At 45.5% G+C, this 18,227-nt stretch overlaps 1 protein-coding gene across 1 annotated transcript in view; it reads right to left on the bottom strand.

Annotated features, from left to right (window-relative positions):
* LOC134434371 (zinc finger protein ZFP2-like) overlaps window positions 1–18,227 on the bottom strand; it is a gene marked incomplete at its 3' end in the record, with an annotated part of 230,231 nt that overhangs the window by 156,659 nt on the left and 55,345 nt on the right. The gene's annotated exons all lie outside the window — the stretch shown is intronic.

The raw sequence follows: 18,227 nt of genomic DNA, 5'->3' as shown, positions 1-18,227 counted from the left end.
TTTGTTTATTGAAACCAAGATTTGTCTTCTCAGCATGATATGAAAAGTTCTCAAAACTTTCATATCTGTTCCCAGAGCAGCCTAGGACAGGATCTTTACTTGTTATGAGAAGACTGTCTGAGAATCCTGCTGTTTATAAAAAATATGCCTGAGAACCTAGTTATTTACAAAATCAAGCCTGGGAACTGCTGCTTTACAGCTGCCTTTTACTTTTCCATCAGTTGTATACTTTCATGGTCTCTTTCCTTAAGCCACGTCTGAGCAAAATTCTCCAACAGTGCTGGTCCTCCATTCTTTCCCTGTGAACAAACTTCTCTCTGACACTTATTAAAAGCCACTCCCAGAGGGAAAGGGACCCTGGCTCCCTTACAAAAACCTGATTGATTCCTGAGTCCTGGGTCAAGGGTCCCAAATTCCTTGCCTCACCACCATCCAGCTGCACACCTCTACCCATATGATCCCAGACCCAAAGTAGCCAGGTTGTATAAGCCTCACGTCTCCATCGTACAATGTCTTTGTGCAGATTATGGAGACTTTCGTACGTCAGGGACTTGGCAATGATCGCAACCTCTGGCTCCCCTGTGAGTTGTGAGGGCCCTCCCCTATCTGGGTGCTCTGCTTTCGTCTTAGATCTCCATGTTTCTACAGGGGCAACTGCTGCTGGCTGTGATTGCCTTTACAATTCAGCTGGAACCTGGACAGTTGTAACATCTGCGGGTTCCGCTGCTGCGCTATTAGACTCTCCCTCTTCAAGGCAGGGGGACGGCTTCTCACCAGCTGGGAAAGTGTATTCCTTCAGCACCTGGCCCATCTCCTTAACCAGACCCTCCACCCAATCTGGGTGATTTGTATCTGAGGTGGGCTGTGTGGCAGGGTCGGGCTCTGGGGCAGCAGCATCCCTAAACTCTGGTGGCGTGTTAGGTTTTGGGGTAGGTGTCAGGGTGGTTATCCAGATTAGTCTCTTCGTCCCATTAAATGCTAAATAGAGCAGGCCTATTAGCAACAACAGCCACTGTATGATATTATTAATATTTAGAGTGGATCTGAACCCTTCAAAAACTGGTGGGGCAGACTCAAAGAGATGGTTAAAGAGTTGGGAGAAGATTTTTGCCCGGTGTAATTTCTTTAGAGCAAGTGCCATTATTAAAGTAACTCCAAAACCCTACAGTTAGTGTGTGATAGCTGTGAATCCATGTGCCTGCTTTCCAGAGGAAGTTAAAAATCCATTAATTCCTCACTTTATTCACCCATAAAACAAATCGGGTAACAGTCACAATAGCCTTGGTTATAGAACCCATGTTTAGATAAGGGCCTATAAATGGGAGAAATACAGCCATGATCACGTGCCACCCAAACCAGGGCAAGCAGGACCACATGGTGTCACTTAATGAGGCTTCTATAGCCACACAAAAAAAAATAGATTACTCAAGAACTGCTATTCCCTTTTTGTTTCTGTGCCCTCGAGCTGCACATTGGGCACCAAAATCTGTCTTGGTTTGCAAAGACAGGAGTCTGCTTAGGAAGGCAGTAGCATCTCCTGAAATGGAGAATGTAAACCCTCCCCACCCCTCCATATTGCTATAAATTTAAAATTAAGGGGCTCTCAGGCAAAATTATGGGAGCAGGAATTAACAGTTCTTTAATAGGGAAAAGAAAAAAAAAGAATAAAATAAACAATGCAGTACACTAGAACAACACTGACAGAGTCAGAACCCAACCTGACACCCTGTGGGTCAGGGTGTTGGTGGCAGTCCAATTGGAAATGTGGCTGCAGCCCTCCTGAAGCATCAGGTGTGGTTCTGTTGGAGCAAGGAGGATATGTAGAGAAGGATGTATTCGTTCTCTGAAGATTCAGTGGAAGAGACAGCTGCTGTTCCTCTGGGGAATCCCATGGAGAAAGCCATGCTGGTGTCTCAAAAACTTATGGATTATATCTGGATAGCAATGCTTGGCTCCTCCCTCTGTGTGGAGCATCTCACAATGGGATGCTATAGTTCTTATCAGTCATGCAGTGATATTCAATAATCTGTTATCAGCAGATGTCCCCTCACAAGGAAGGTGTGAATGTGGTCACTCAAAGAGAGAGATAAAGCAAACTGCTCACTTGACAAAAGATAATCTGCCATACAGATGGTAATTGAAAACATCTTGCATTGCAATCTTCAACAGAGCTAATTCCCTCCCTCTGGCTGCGACTTTTCTCATAACCTTCTGGTTCACTTTTTGACAAATAAACACCCTTTTGTAATTGCTTTTGCTAGGTCATTTACATCTATGCACAGGTTATTTCTTAGGAAATGATCACATAGTCTTTGGACTCCCCAGTGGGTCAATTTATGTAGCTCTGTTAGCACTGTCTAAATAAGTGCTTTGTTTAAAAACACCCATCCATCCAAGGTTAACCACTTCCCTCATTGCCTTTGGTGTAACTTTAAATCTTTTATAACTTCCAATTCCTTTTCACTAAATATGGGTTCCTCTCTTCTTTTTCCCCTGTCAATTGTGCTCTCTGCTTTAAAAACATTCACTGGATCCCCTGGTTCTAAAGCTGCTTCTTTTGCTATCTCATCAGCCCGTCGGTTTCCTCTAACTTCAAAATTGTCTCCTTTTTGGTGCCCTTTTATATGGACCACTGCTATTTCTGTTGGTTTCTGTAATAATTCTAATATGGACTTGACCAGGTTCTCACGGGCTAAGCTTTTTCCTTTTGAGCTTAGATATCCAGGCTCCTCCCGTATTTTCCCAAATCTGTGAACTATCCCAAATGCTTATTGGGAATCTGTATAAATGGTTCTCTGGTCTCCCTCCAGTAAGTCTAATCCTCTTCTCAGGGCATATATTCCACAACTTTGGGCTGACCAGTTTGGGGGTAATTTCCCTTTTTCACCAATTTGTAAAATTTCTCCATCTATGATGGCATAACCTGAAGCTCTTTTTCCATCTACTACCCTTGAAGAGCAATCTGTGAACATGATTCTTCCAGTTGCTAGAGGCTGATCTTCTAAATCCTCTCTTAATTTTGTTTGGAGGTTAATCAATTCAAGACAATCATGTTCTAAGTTTTCTATAGGCTCTCCCATAAGGAATTGTACTGGATTGAAGGCATTTGATGTGATGAATTCTAAATCATCTGTGTTCATTGGTATTATGTCATATTTTAATATTCTTGCATTGGTTAGCCACTGCTGAGCTCTCTGTTTCAGCACTTTTTTAAGATCGTGAAGAGTATGTACTTTAATTTTTCCTTGTAAGGTCAATTTTTGGGTCTCATCTGTCAGGATAGCAGTCACTGCTACTGCTTGTATACAAACTGGCTAGCCTCTAGCCACTGAATGTAACAACTTGGAGATGTAAGTCACAGGTTTCCTGCAGCTTCCTTACTCTTGAGTTAGTACACCATAGGCTATACTCTCATCAGCACTCACAAACAGATCAAAGCCCTTCCTGAGGTCTGGTAAGCTTAGGACTGGGGCAGAAGACGACTTGTCTTTTAAGCTCTCCAGTTGTTGATCCTCTTCTGCTGTCCAAATTATGAGGTCTGGACCTACTAACTTACTGTATAAAAATTTTACACTTCATGTGTATTGATCTAACCAGCAGTATCCAAACACACCTAGGAGTTTTCTCACATCTCTTTGTTTTGGAGCTGGGAGAACACTTGTGTCCCAATTAGGAGGAGGTAAAGGGACAGCAGTAGGAGTGTTGCCCGATTGATAAATGACACAAAACTCGGATAAGTTTTGTGGGTGCTTTATTAAGGGCCCGGGGAGCTGGGGGACTCACGTCCCTAAAACCCGAGCCCCCAAATTCACGTATGGGTGCTTCCCTCTTATACATGCGATTCACAACAAAGTCTCCAAGAAACAGTTCCCCGTTCCCCTTGCCTAGTCTCCAAGAAACAGTTCCCTGTTCCCCTTGCCTAGTCACAGACCCCTTGTGATAAATTCCTTGGTTCACAAACAAGATCATTAATCCTCTGCTTATCTTATTCTAAGAGCATTGTATCCTTCCTCCAGACAGGTTAGCATTCTTACTTTCCTGCACTAGTTTAATTATTTATTAAATCCCTAAGACCACCTGCTAGGTTACACACAAAACCCAACACACTTTCAACGGCTACAAAACTACTTTTTAACAAACCAGTTCACACACAACTCACTATAATTAAACATTTTGCTAAATTTCATTTCTTTTCCAACATTTCCCCCCTTTTGAGCATCCTTCAGTCCTGCTGCAAGGATGCTAAATCAACAGTATTGACAGTAACATCTTCATAACGAGGTGGGGAATGTTCTTCATTCTGCCGCCCGCAGGTCATCGCCTTCAGCAACCGGACAGATCACCTCTTTTCCTTTTCGATGACACCTAAGAGGCATCTATATACAATCCATATAGTCACTAAAAATACTAAACACATTAGTACATACTGTATAGCAGATGTAATCCAGCCAGACAGGTGAAGCCCCAAAGAATCAAATACTGCTCCTATCCAATTATGCTGTGCTTCCTTTTCAATTTCCTTGGTTTTTGTTTCCACTTCTGCCAGTTGAGAAATATCTTTCTCAACTTCAAGTGTAACATTTGGAATGTGTACACAGCAATGATCTATTCTCCTACTCAGGTAACCACAAACTCCATGATCTTTTAACAGTTGCAAATCCAATGCCATTCTATTTTGTAGGGTCATTCTTGATGTAGCTTGCAACTGCAAATTTAGATTTTTAAATCCCTTCTTAGTAGCTGCTGCCAAACTTTTTGTCTGTCCTAACAAATTGTTGAGCATTTCCCTGTTTCGATATGTCGCTACCAGAGGGGATAATGACTCCAATATCCATCCAAATTGTACTCCTGAGCCAGGTTCATGCCACTGCTCCTCTAGGGATTCTTCCCTCTTTCTGAGTCCTTTCCTTTGGATCAATCTATTCTGTTTCCAGTATGGACACAATGTGGGAACCCCTAGGGTGATTTGTGTTACTGATCTATCTAGAGGTAAATGTGTGGTCCACTGTCCATGTCCCAACACACAGACTAAATTTCCAGGACTGTGCACAGTAGTATATCTGCAATCTATAGGTCCATCCATGGACTCTCTGCTAACCGTGTGATCATACCCCCTACACTTGCATCCCCACTTTAATGCCATTTTCACCGGTACCAATCCGATTTGGTCTTCCGGTGTATCACATGTAAAAACCTCAATACAATTCCAATCCTCTTTCTGCGGTCTGAACTCTCAGGAAGATGTAGACGTGATAAGGGCCCTATAATGTGACTGATTCTTTACTCCTGACCATTGGATGCACCATTGTACTTCCCCAAGGTAATTATAGTGTTCCAAAACACTAGGTCCCCATAATGTCTTCCAACTATTCCAGGTGTCAAAATTCTGTGTGACATTCTGACAACTCATCTCATTTTGGTGGGATTTCGTTCTTATTCGTACTGTATTGCATGGCTCATCTATTGGGGTTGCAATTAAACACCTCCTGGTATTTTGAATCCAACCATAATGATTGGGTTTCTTTTCACATTCCTCTCTAGTCATAGAGAGGTCATACACAAAAATCTACTGGTTTGGGAACTGACTGGCAGGACCATGAAACATTCTTGAATGTTTCAGGCATTTTGGTTACCAGTATTATTCCCCAGGGAATTGGTTCACCTGCAGCCTGTGGTAATGGCAGGCAAGCTGTTATTTTAGTCACATTCTGCATGATCCCAAAATCTCTGATTAATCCTACCACTAAGTTTTCCTGCTCAGTATTTCATTCTATTGTATCATTAACCTCCCGTCTACTCCTTCTACCGTGTCTCTGTAAGGATAACATCATTCCATCATGCCTCCACCATGCATTTCCTATTCTAGGATTAATGACACTCGACCACCCACAACCTTTGCCTTCTTTCCCCCACCAACTGGTCCCGTCCTCTATTCTGTCCCAGGTCAGTTCCTTATTTTGCTTCCACCATTGGACCCAAAGGTTCCTTTGATATCTTGATCTTACTAGGAAGGAACAATTTATTCTGAGAGGTGGCCCATCCCACATGTCCACTGCCATTGATACTGGATTAACCTTTATGTTTTCAGCACGATCCCCTGTCCATGGCAAAACCCTCATACTCACTCTTTTGTAATCAAAACTATCCCGTATTTTGACCAAGCATATATATTCTCCCGTATCGTTTGTGGTTATCTTGGTAAGATTCAGTACCGTGTTTCCTTGTTGTTTATCCTGATCCCAACCGACTCCTATCTTGCCTCGGCTTCTTTCAGCCTCCCGTTGCCATATTGCAATAACTTCACCGGCCTCAACTTTCTGTCTGTCAAATATAACACAAGTTAATTGAACATCCATCCCTTCCATGACTGTAACCTTTGTTTCTTCAACTTGTACAAGAGTAGACCCTTGAACGGGTAATAGTCTCATGATCACTAGCAGTAGTATAATTAAGAAGGCAGCTTTGCGTGGAAGATCATCCGGGTTGGAGACACTATCTGGGTTTCCCATTGGAACAGTGCCTTCTTTACCCTGGTGTAATGGATCCAAGCATCCATCCCCTGGACCTTCACCGCCGTGTAGGTCGTCATCATCACCTGGTGGGGTCCGCTCCATGATTCCCGTGGCAGATCCGTGATCCACTTCTTGACGTACACCTGGTCCCCAGGCTGGATGTCGTGGACAGAATTCTCCAGCGTGAGCAGTCTATTCCACTGTAACGTATTTCTTAAAGAATTCAAGATCTTTTTAAGTGACATAACGTACGCTGCAATCGCCTGGTCCCCACTCACATGTACCTTCCCTTTTAATACAGTTGCATGATATGGTTTGCCATATAATATCTCATATGGACTTACGCCTACCTTTTCCCTTGGTTTAATTTGAATCCTAAGTAGGGCCAAAGGCAAAGCTTGAGGCCAGTGCAGTTTAGCTTCCTGGCAAATCTTTTTGATTTGTCCTTTCAGGGTTTGATTTATCCTTTCCACCTGCCCACTAGACTGAGGTCTCCAGGGGGTATGCAAATTCCAGGTTATATCTAACATTCGTGCTAATTCCTGCACTACCCCAGCTATAAAAAGCGGACCCCTATCTGATGACAATCCTAAAGGTACTCCAAATCTTGGTATTATTTCTTTTAACAAGGTTTTTACTACCTCCTTAGCCTGATTAGTTCTACATGGAAAAGCTTCCGGCCACCCTGAGAACGTACATACGTACACTAACAAGTATCTGTATCCCTGTGCCCTAGGCAATTCAGAAAAATCAACTTGCCAGTAATCTCCTGGTTGTGGCCCGACTTGCAACTTTCCCATTTTTATTTGTCTCCTAACTACTGGATTATTTTTCAAACATACCGGGCACATTGCATTAACTCTTTTTGCCATTGTTAACATCTGATTAGAGATTATCTCATTCTTCAAAAATTTTACCAATACTTCTGCCCCCCAATGACATTTAATATGTTCTGATTCCAAAATAAATTTCATTATGCGGGTAGGTACCACTATTTGTCCCATTGGTGTAACGTACCACCCAAGTTGATTCCTCTGTGCCCCTAGCAAGTTTATTAGTTTTCCATCTTCTATTTAATATTTGGGCTCCTGATTCAGGTATGGGGTAGCCGGATTTGTTCTTACCGGCTTACAATCGTACCAATGCCATTTGAGTCCATACTTCCCATGCCACTTGCCGTGCTGTAACATCAGCAAATCGATTTCCTCTGTAAACGTCTCCTTCCGCAGTCTGATGTCCTCTAACATGCATTACCGCAACTGCTTTGGGACTGTGTACCGCATCCAGTAGCTGTAGCACTTCTTCCCGGTGCTTGATGTTGGTTCCCTGTGAATTCAAAAGCCCCCTTTCCTTCCATAATGCCCCATGTACATGAACCACACCAAAGGCATATTTAGAATCTGTCCAGATATTAACCCTTTTGTCCTTGCTCAAATACAGGGCTCTGGTGAGTCCAATCACCTCTGCCTTCTGGGCTGAAGTTCCAGGTAACAAAGCCTTTGCCTCTATGACCAGATCCAATGTTACCACTGCATACCCGGCATAGCGAGTCCCATTCTCGACAAAACTGGATCCATCAGTGTATAGTTCCCATTCAGGTTCTTCCAATGGTTCATCCTTTAGGTCAGGTCTGCTGGCATATACTTGTTCAATTACCTCTACGCAATCGTGCACCAGTTCCCCAGCCTCCTGGTCACTGCGTAAAAACTCTGCTGGATTAACATGATTAGTAGTCCTATTTCAATATCATCCTGTTCTCTCAGGATGGCCTGGTATTGCAACATTCGACTGGATGATAGCCAGTGACCCCCCTTTTGCTCCAAAATGGCCATGACCATATGGGGAACAAACACTTTCATTTTTGCCCCCAAAGTCAATTTCTGGGCCTCTTGAATAAGAATTATTGTTGCCGCCATGGCTCGTAAACACAAGGGCCACCCGGAACTTACTGAATCCAGTTGTTTAGAGAAGTATCCCACTAGCCTCTTCCAGGATCCCATCTTCTGGGTGAGGACCCCCAATGCCAGTTTTTGCCTCTCATTCATGTACAACTGGAATTCCTTGGTCAGGTCAGGGAGTCCTAGGGCTGGGGCCTCCTTTAGTGCCTGCTTCAATTCCTGGAAGGCCTTCTTTTGCTGTGTCGTCCATTCCAACCGATGCTGCTTCAAGGCCTCATACAGTGGCTTGGCTAGGAGACCGAAATTCATGATCCACAGTCGACACCATCCCACCATTCCTAGAAAAGATGTCAGTTCCTGATGGTTACGAGGCAAAGGAATAGCACATATTGCCTCTATTCGGTTTACTCCCAAATGTCTCTGCCCTTGTGTGATCTCACAACCGAGGTAAATAACGCTATTTTTGACCAATTAAGCTTTTTTCCTTTCCAACCCGATACCCTGCTTGGCCAAGCATGTTGAGTAATTTAATTGTTAATTCCACACACATTTCCCTTTCCTTAGTAGCCAGAAAAATTTCGTCCACGTACTGCAGGACTACATACAAGGATGGGGATATTGTCACCTGGGTTATCTTCCATTCCTCCAGCTCCTTGGCCAGTTGGTTTCCAAAAATAGTAGGGGAGCATTTAAATCCCTGTGGGAGTCTCGTCCACGTAAGCTGCTTCTTTCTCCCAAAATCAGGACTCTCCCACTCAAAGGCAAAATATTTCCTACTCTCTACTGCCAGTGGGATGCAGAAGAAGGCATCTTTAAGGTCAATCACTGAGAACCATTTAAACTCCTCCAATACAGATGTTAACAAGGTATAAGGATTAGCAACAACTGGATGTATGTCTTTCACTATTTCATTAATAGCCCGTAAGTCCTGTACCAAATGGTACTTACCATTAGGTTTCTTTACTGGAAAAATAGGAGTATTATACTCCAATTCACATTCCTGTAATATTCCTTGAACCAAAAATTGTTTAATTAACGGGGCTACTCCCCTCCTTGCCTCAAGCTTCAAGGGGTATTGCTTTATCCTCACTGGTCGGGCCCCTTCCTTTAGTTCCACCTTTACTGGCTGCGCAGCTTTAGATTTTCCGGGGACCCCTGACTCTCATACCCAGGGTACTACAGCCTGCTCAATTTCTTCTGGAATAGGAGAGGCATCCACTTCCTTGATCACAAAAATGCCTGCTATTTGTTCCTCAGGTATTTCCAATTTCACCCTTCCCCCTTCAAATATTATTTTCACATTAAGTTGGGACAACAGGTCTCTGCCAAGAAGGGGTGTGGGGCAGTTCGGCATATACAAAAATTGGTGATCTAATTCCTTTCCCCCAAACCTAAGATTTAAAGGTTGTAAAAGTGGTTGTTCCTCTAGCTTCCCTGTTGCCCCCACCACCTGTACCGTTGTGTCACTCAAAGGTCCCAATAGTCTATTGAGTACAGAATACGTAGCTCCAGTGTCTACCATAAATTCTTGATCCTTTCCATCTATTTCTAAAACTACCCTTAAATCCTTTTCTAGTCAGCATTGATTCTGATAGTTTCCCAAAACTAGTGCTTGAGCGGCCTCTGCTGATCCTCCCGTAAATCCTCCCACAGGAGCGTTCCCCATTGGACCTGTCCTTAATCCTATGTTTCCCATGCCCATACCTCCTCTAACCGGGCATTCATTTTTCCAGTGTCCCAATTGTCAGCAAAACGCACACTGGTTTGGATCCAACCTCCCAATGTTAGGTGCAAACCCAAATCCTCCCCGACCTCTTGGCAACCCCCTTTGTCCGCGATTAGCTCCTCCCCGACCTCGACCCCTAATGGGTCTTCCTCCTGCCCCTGTCTGTTGCATTACAGCCAGAATACTAGCTTGTTGTCTTTTTGCAGTTTCTTTTTCCCTGTTGTTGTATACCTTCCACGCTACCTCCAGCATTTTATCCAAACTCCTAGTATCCTCTCCTTCCAGCTTTTGTAACTTTTTCCTAATATCCTCTTGTGATTGCCCCATAAACAACAATGCCAATTGAAGTTTTCCTGATTGATCCTCTACATCTAAATTAGTAAACTTCCGAGCCATGTCTTTTGATCGTTCTAAAAAGGCAGACGGAGACTCATTCTTGTCCTGCTTGACCGAATACAACTTAGACCAGTTCATAGTCTTAGGTATTCCTGTCCTAATTCCTTCCACCAACAATTCCTGATATCGTTTTACAGCCCTTATTCCTCCCATAGAGTTTGGGTCCCACTTAGGTTCCTCACTTGGTACCAATTCATCAGCTGTCTCATTTAGTTGTCTCAACCGAATTTCCTCACGAACCTTTTCTCTAGTGGCTCTAATAACCACTTCCTTTTCCGTGGAATCCATTATAGTATCTAATAATACCTGTAAATCATTCCAGTCCGGATTCTGAGTCTTTATTACCATTTTAACCACCCTTGCCACCCTTTCAGGATCCTCCCGATAACTCCCCGCTGATTGCTTCCATATTACCAAATCCCCGGGGCAGAAAGGCACCTTTATAAGTATCCTTTCTCCCTGTGGTCCCACAGCTTCCCTTAACGGCACAATTAACTGTGGCCCCTACTGCCCCTTCCTTCCCTTGCGAGTCCGCCCTGCTAACGGAGTTCTTTTAACACACTCATTCTTTTCACCATCACCACCATCACTATCACTCTCACTAGATCCTGTTTTTATAGCTATATCCGCAGGGGGAGCAGGGGGCACATTAGGAGCAACCGGAACCCTCGGAAGTGCTATACAATAAGACAAATCTTCCTCGACTGAAGGATACAAATTATGCTCCTTTCTTTCTTTACATCCCACACACTCCCTCTCATCATTCACTTCTAAAACCAAAATACCACATTCCTTTTGCCATTCCTCTTTCCGGTATAAAATGAAAAACAAATCCAAATATAGTATTTCATCCCATTTCTAATTTCTCCTTAAAAATTGCATCAAAGATTCCATTATCCCCAATTCCAGTGTACCATTCACCGGCCATCCCGCTTCCCCAATCTCATATTCAGGCCACCAATGATTACAATAATCTATCATTTTACTTTTATCCAATTCTTGATAATACCCCTGTCGTGGGTTGACAGCCTTTATCCCAATATCGACAACCCCTCACTTTTCCACCGTTTCAATATACAACCTAATGGTGTATTTCCAGGTATTTTACCATTGGCTTGCACTAAGGTTTTAAAAGTTTTAAAAGACATCATATTATAACCTTTAATTCCACCTTTAATCCCAATAAACCAATATACCTTAAACCAATATACCTTCTCGCCATCCTTCCCTAAAAAAAACCCAGGAGGCGAGTTCCGGTCCTGCGTCCTTAGACATCTTATGGCCGGAGCCTAGGCTTTTTTTACCAACCACCAAATCCAAATCAAATTATCAGCTTTTTCCAATATAAAGCACCTTCGGGCTTACCTTGGCAGTTGTCCGACAGGCGCGGGGTTGGGTACGACCGATGTCTCCCCGAGAAGTGCTCGGTGCCGGCTTGGAGTGAATCGGGACGCGAACCGCCTCAGCAACCTTCGGAGTCCTGCCGCGGTCGCCAGAAAACTGTTGCCCGATTGATAAATGACACAAAACTCGGATAAGTATTGTGGGTGCTTTATTAAGGGCCCGGGGAGCTGGGGGACTCACGTCCCTAAAACCCGAGCCCCCAAATTCACGTATGGGTGCTTCCCTCTTATACATGCGATTCACAACAAAGTCTCCAAGAAACAGTTCCCCGTTCCCCTTGCCTAGTCTCCAAGAAACAGTTCCCCGTTCCCCTTGCCTGGTCACAGACCCCTTGTGATAAATTCCTTGGTTCACAAACAAGATCATTAATCCTCTGCTTATCTTATTCTAAGAGCATTGTATCCTTCCTCCAGACAGGTTAGCATTCTTACTTTCCTGCACTAGTTTAATTATTTATTAAATCCCTAAGACTACCTGCTAGGTTACACACAAAACCCAACACACTTTCAACGGCTACAAAACTACTTTTTAACAAACCAGTTCACATACAACTCACTATAATTAAACATTTTGCTAAATTTCATTTCTTTTCAAACAGGAGGGGGAGAAGAGCCTGAGTGCATGTTAAGTGGAGCTGGAGAAGGGGTGGAGAGTGAAACAGGTGGAGTAGGCACTTGTGGTGGTGCAGAAACAACTGGAGGAGCCATAGGGGGTGGTGAGGGAGTGGCCACCAGGGGAGATACAGGGTCTACCACAGAGGAAGCCAAAGAGGTAGAAGAAGGAATTAGAGCAGACAGTAATGGGATGGCAGCCGGGGGAAAAGCCAGATCTGCCATTTGAGGTGCCTGAGGAAGAGGATGATAAGGTGGAGGGGGAATCAGGAGGCCAGTAGTCCAGGAGGTCCCAACTTTTACTACTCTCTCCAACTCCAGCATCCCCTCTTTCATTCCCCTCTTTCTTCCTCTGCACCTTACAAATTCACACACTTTCATCCCCAATAGCACTCTTTAGCCAACAAGCCACTTATAATAATTGCTCGGGATCAGTATCTCCTCGAGCTGTCAGATAGTGACTCAATTGTTGACACATCCACTGGTCTTTTGTCCTACACCATGGCCATCCTCCTTGCACATCTAACTCTGGCCAGACTTCTACATAGTAGTGAATCATCTTAACCTTATCTAATCCCTCCACGGCCTCTATAGAATCTCATCTCTCTAGCAGTTGACCTAAGGGACTATGAGGGGGGTATATTCCTCAGTCTTTTGCCTCTCTTCTTACTACTACATCCTCCCATTTTTTCGGCCTCAACAGAAAAAAATCACAAAGGTGCCTCTACTCGAAAAGAATGTACTAAAAGGTGACTCAAGAAAAATCTTATTTGAGGAGTCTCTGCTTTCTCCACTGAACTTCAGATTTGCCTGACCCCTTTCTTCAGGACTTTAAAAGAAAAGTACTGCCTGATTTCTAGTTTGACTAATTTCCCTAATGCTAGGACTTAAGTATCAGGACTTAAAAAACTTGAGATCCTGGCTTCCCCCGCCGAGACTTGTGCCTGATCTCCTTTGTAAGGACTTAATTTGCCTGCAGGACTTGTGGGCTTGCCTGAATCCTTCTCGGGACTTGTGATTTGCCTGACTTCCCCCTGTCAGGACTTTCAGGGTGTGTGCCACTCATACTACTATTTCCTCCACACGCCCGGTGGGGGGCCCTCTACTGCTTAGGAGGCAACTCACTCACGCTGATTCCACTCGCTTCCCCCCTTTCCCAGCTGGCCCCCTCGCAGGGGTTAGGAACCCCAGTACTAAGGGGTCCATACTCAGGCCGAGGGTCCGAGCTGCTGGCCCCCGTCTCACTCACACACACTCACTTGCCCCCTACTCCTGCCACTGGACACTCTCACCAGTCAAGTGCTCCTCTGCATCACTAGTTCTAAGCCGATCTTCTCTGGTCCTGATAGCCAGCTGTGCTGGAGGTCCATTGTGGGTGGCCATCCCAGTCCTGGTGTCCTCTTCAGGCATGGCTATCCCAGACAAGTGCCAAGCTGAAATAAATAGGGCAGGAGATCTTTCTCCTTTTAATGCCTTTATTAAAAATCAGCTTGCATGGGAAGAACCAACTGGTCTCATGCCGCCGCTGCTTCCAGGAGTGACACGGAGGAGGAAGAAAAAGTGCAGCTTTGTCTGCTGGTCTGCAGGCAGAGCTGGGGCTTCCGTCCTCTCAAGAGCATCAGGAGATTCCCAGTTTTTAGGTTAGACATTCGAGGTCCTCTGTTCAGCCGACATCTTTTTAGGTCAGGGTGAGGGGTATAAAGGGTCTTAGCCGATGGTGGATTCTGTTCCTCACGTCTAGACATCACTTCAATACCTCAATTCTGTGTTGGCTCATTGTTTTCAGGGGTTTTTGTAACGTTTGGTGAGGGGTTTCTTCATTTCCATGGTAGCCCCAATATCATTTGAATGCCAACCCCGATGTCCCCTCCTTTTCACCATCCAGGTGCCATCCTCCAGGAAGCAGCAGGGTGCCATTCGACAAAAGGGGGAATTCTTAACCATTAAGAACAGGTAGTTAACAAAAATGACAGGTGACTACAATAACAAACGGTTAGAACTCCACCCTGGCAGCAACTAGCCCAACTTGTGAACTCTGAAGCCTTTTAAAAAATATGGCCAACTTCTCTATTAATGACATCTTATGTAATAACAAAAAGTAATAAAAAACACTGCTCAAAAAAGGAACACCTATTTCCGAGAAGCTCTTTGAAATATTTCTCCATACCTGCAGAAGGAAACCTTCCTAATCAACTGCACTAGAACAGAGGGAAATCAAGGCACAGCCAGGGTTTGTCAGGAATTCTTGATCCTAATGAGCCCCATAGAGCATTTGAAGCTGAGCCCTTGAACCTCAGGGTCTGAGAGGAGACTGCACAAAACTTTCCAAAAGTCAAAGTCAGAAGAAAACCCCAAAGTGTCTCGAGGCATGAATGGGTCCCACTGAGGTCCATCCCCAGCACAGGTTCCTCATGGACTCCTTGGAGGAGAGAATTGGAGGCCAGGATGGCACAAAAACCTTTCAGAGACTCAGTGTGGAAGGGAAAACCCAAAGTACTTAAAAAGCCTTGAGTATATCAAAGTATTAATGAGCCCACTGAATGTTGCTACTGACAAAGCCTCTCCAGGGACTAATTACAGCAGAAAATTGGAGGCCATGATTGCACACACTTCTCACAGAGACTCCAAGGCAAAAGCCAAACCCAAAGACTTTGGAAAACCTCCAGTCACTGGGAGCATTAAGGACCCCCCCCCCCCCCCAGGGCTATTGGTGAGCAAGGCTCCCCAGGGACTCCTTCCTGCAGATCCTTGAGGCCACTGAGATGTGGGCTAGAGGGGATGCTGAGGGCAGGACAAGAGGCTGACAGTGCCTCAGGAAAAGGTTTCTCCTCCCAGCCCTTGGTGGCACAGATCCTGCTGCTTTGCCCCAGAGCACCAAGACTTGGCTTCTCTTTGTCCCCAGCTGTCATCACTGCCTCCAGTTCTCTGCTCTGCCTGGGGCCTGGGGACACTTTCACAGTTGTGTCCCTTAGTGGGACCCATTAAAAGTCCATGAAAGTTTGGAGTTGTATTCTGACTTGGAGTTCTGGAGAAGTTTCTTCAGCTCCCTCTCAGGGACTGATGTTCAGGGCCACAAAGCCCCAAAGGCTCATTAAAGTCCTTGTGTTGTGTCTGTGCTGCTGAGCTGGGCTGGGCTTCTGGCACAGAGGCAGCTCCTGGTAACCAAGAAGAGCTTCAAAAGCACATTTCTCTTGATGAGAAGCTCTTCTGCCAGCCCAGCAAGGCTGGGACACTGCCTGCAACCACCCTGGGCACAGCACAGAGGCACAGAGAGCGTCAATCAGTCAGGGCTGGGAAGGTGCTGAGAAGTGCCTGGGGCAGAACCACTGCCAGCCCTTGGCACAGGAACCTCTGGCTGCAAGACAATGCAGCTGCAGCTCCTGGAGCCATCTCCTAAAGCTGGAACATCTCAATGCCTGCAGACTCTGTGAGTACAATTCTGAGTATTTCTGGTGCAGGGGAGGTGAAATGCTCATGAAGCTCTGACATGCTGAGGGGTTCGGATCAGTCATGGAGTATTTACAAGGCAAGGATTTTGATAGAAAATAGGATATTTCCTAAGACTTTGTATTTAGTTTTCTACTATTAGAGAATGACAGGAAGGGAGGGTTTAATTTTTAAGGTAGTATAAATTATCAATTATTTTTTTGTCAATGCTTGAGACATCCAATCTGTTACTTCTAGTGACCAATTGGTTCCCAGGGGATCCCTAATGTACTTTCAGCCACTCTTCCCATGAACAGCAGCAGCATCACGTTCTCTGCACTCATCAGGCTCAGCCTGAGCTATCCTTTCTCCAAGCCGCAAACAGAACCAGCCTCCAGCCAGTGCCCTGCAAACAGGAAGGGTTCTGTCAGACCAAAGAGAGTGCACAGAGATTCGCGGTCTGTGAGTACTTGCAGGGAGAAATCAGGTACAGGGAAACACTGCAGGAGGAAAATCTCCAGAAAGCAGAGAGAAGATCAGGCAAGGAGAGAAAACAAAACCCAGAATTGTTGTGGTAGGGAGAGTTTAGAGATGTCCACAGGCTCCCTTCCAATGAAGTCCCTCCCTCTGAACAAGCCCCCTCCCTTCTGTGCCCCCAGCCAAGCCTCTGCCCTCAGGGCCGGGGATCCAAGGCGTGCAGCCCCTCCTGTGCAGGCAGAGCTGCAGCAGAGCCATGGGGCAGCTCTGCAGCCCTGGGCCCAGTTCCCTCTGCAGAGCACAAGGCTGGGAGCAGCTGCCCAGCACGGGGGGCTCTGGCAGGGGACACAGCTGGCTCAGGGTGACACTGTCCCCAGTGCCTGGCCCTGGGCAATGCTGTCAGTGCAGCCAGGGAAGGAGCTGCATCTCCCTCAATCCAATGTCATCAAAGGGTACTTGGAAGTCTCCCTGAGTTTTCAGTCAAAGCTCGGAGCTTCAATCCAGCAAATGTGTCCTAGAGCATCTCTGACTTATAACATTGATGGGGAAAGGCAGTGGTGTTGTGACACTGAAAATGCTGTTGGGTTGGTTACCTGAGGATAGTGAGTCCTTCGCTACAAATGTCGAGCTGGGCTGTGGTGGATCCATCTGCTCTCGGCAGTATCTGAGAGGGGAAGCATGGGAAGGTGATCACCCTCCACCTGAGAAAGCTTAATCCCAAAGAATCTTTGAACAAGTCACAATGACAGGCCATCTTCCCTCAGTCTCCACTCATCATCTTGCCCCAGGGAAATCACTCTGTTCTCCCTGAGTGCAGCAGAAATGCTGAGGGGTTGATATTCAAAACTACCAGCAGAGACATGAGGGAACTTATAAAGAAAACCTCAGAACTCCTAAATACTAAAAGCCATGTCTGTCTGTGACAGAGAAGGATGTATGGGAAATGGCTTTGATTTTGATTACAGCTGTCTCCTCTAAATCCTCACTGTCCTTTTATGCATGTGCAGCTCCAGCAAATGTCCAACAGCAGCTCCATCAGGCACTTCCTCCTGCTGGCATTGGCAGACACCCGGCAGCTGCAGCTCCTGCACTTCTGCCTCTTGCTGGGCATCTCCCTGGCTGCCCTCCTGGGCAACGGACTCATCATCAGCACCGTAGCCTGCGGCCACCACCTGCACACGCCCATGTTCTTCTTCCTTCTCAACCTGGCCCTCACTGACCTGGGATCCATCTGCACCACTGTCCCCAAAGCCATGCACAATTCCCTCTGGGACACCAGGAACATCTCCTACACAGGATGTGCTGCACAGCTCTTTTTTTTTGTTTTCTATGCTATAACAGAATTTTATCTCCTGACGATCATGTGCTACGACCGCTACGTGTCTATCTGCAAACCCCTGCACTATGGGACCCTCCTGGGCAGCAGAGCTTGTGCCACCATGGCAGCAGCTGCCTGGGCCAGTGGCTTTCTCAATGCTTTGCTGCAAACAGCCAATACATTTTCCCTGCCCCTGTGCCGAGGCAATGCCCTTGGACAGTTTTTCTGTGAAATCCCACAGATCCTCAAGCTCTCCTGCTCCATGTCCTATGTCAAGGAAGTTGGTCTCATTGCTGTTAGTGTGTGTTTAGCATTTGGTTGTTTTGTGTTCATTGTTTTCTCCTATGTGCAGATCTTCAGGGCTGTGCTGAGGATCCCCTCTGAGCAGAGAAGGTAAAAAGCCTTTTCCACCTGCCTCCCTCACCTTGCTGTGGTCTCTCTGTACCTCAGCACAGCAGT

The sequence above is a fragment of the Melospiza melodia genome, unplaced genomic scaffold (assembly GCF_035770615.1).
Source record: "Melospiza melodia melodia isolate bMelMel2 unplaced genomic scaffold, bMelMel2.pri scaffold_35, whole genome shotgun sequence".
Classification (NCBI taxonomy): Eukaryota; Metazoa; Chordata; class Aves; order Passeriformes; family Passerellidae; genus Melospiza; species Melospiza melodia.
The sequence above is the reverse complement of the archived record's forward strand: the minus strand, read 5'-3'. Positions and strand labels throughout refer to the sequence as shown.